Source organism: Rhincodon typus, unplaced genomic scaffold (genome assembly GCF_021869965.1).
Source record: "Rhincodon typus isolate 14 unplaced genomic scaffold, sRhiTyp1.1 hic_rhity00000051, whole genome shotgun sequence".
NCBI lineage: Eukaryota > Metazoa > Chordata > Chondrichthyes > Orectolobiformes > Rhincodontidae > Rhincodon > Rhincodon typus.
Genome location: NW_025965689.1, coordinates 2,354,244 through 2,355,187, shown reverse-complemented (window position 1 = coordinate 2,355,187; position 944 = coordinate 2,354,244). Strand labels below are relative to the sequence as shown.

General features: G+C 50.2%; 1 protein-coding gene across 1 annotated transcript in view; it reads left to right on the top strand.

The window, feature by feature from the left end:
* Window positions 1–944, top strand: part of lig1 (ligase I, DNA, ATP-dependent) — a 17,674-nt gene that overhangs the window by 15,560 nt on the left and 1,170 nt on the right. The window lies entirely within an intron of this gene.

Genomic DNA, 944 nt, shown 5'->3' with positions numbered 1-944 from the left:
TGTCTCTCTCTCTCTCTGTCCCCCTCCCACTCTCTCTCTGTCCCTCCCCTCTCTTTCTCTCTCTCTCTGTCTGTCTCTGTCTCTGTCTCAGTCCCCTCCATCTCTCTCTCTGTTCCCCCCCCTCTCCCCCCGTTATCCTCTTACTCTCTCAAACATTTTCAAGAAGATTTGTAACTCGGTTTGTGGATGAGGTTGCAGACTTGCTCATCGAGCCGGTCTGTTTGATTGCAAATGTTCTGCCACCCTGCTCGGTAACATCGTCAGCGCACCTACGGTGAAGCGTCGGTGTTCTGTCCCTCTTGTTATTTATATGCCTCAGTTTGCTGGGGTGTTTGGTATCACTTCCAGCTCTGTTTCTCAGTGGTTTGTGCACAGGGTCTAATTCAATGTGTTAGTTGATGGAGTTCCGGTTGGAATACCAGGCCTCCAGGAATTCCCTGGCTTGTCTCTGTTTGCCTTGTGCTGTTATTACACTGATACCTCAGGGTCTGAGTAGTCTTGTGGTCACTTCTCATATGTCTGTGATGTACAGTAGGGTGACGAGTGTGTCTGGCCGTGTTGTGTCTTCTTGTTGTGGTCTGTTGTGGAGGTAATGGTGGATTGTGCTTTTTGGGTCTCCACTCCTTTTAAAAACTCCGTAGAAGCGCTCCTGTTCTGCTTTGCGTGATTCCGGATTGCTGCAGTGTATCGTGGCCTGTTTGAATAATGTCCTGGTGCAGCTCCAATATACAAACCGCTGAGAAACAGAACCGGAAGTGGTACCAAACACCCCAACAAACCGAGGCACATAAATTACAAGAGGGACAGAACACCGACGCTTCACCGGAAGCGCACTATCGATGTTACCGAGCAGGGTGACAGAACGTCTGCAGTCAAACACACCGGCTCAGCGAGCAAGTCTCTGTTCCCATCTCCCTCTGTCTCTGTTCCCTCTTCCCTCTGTC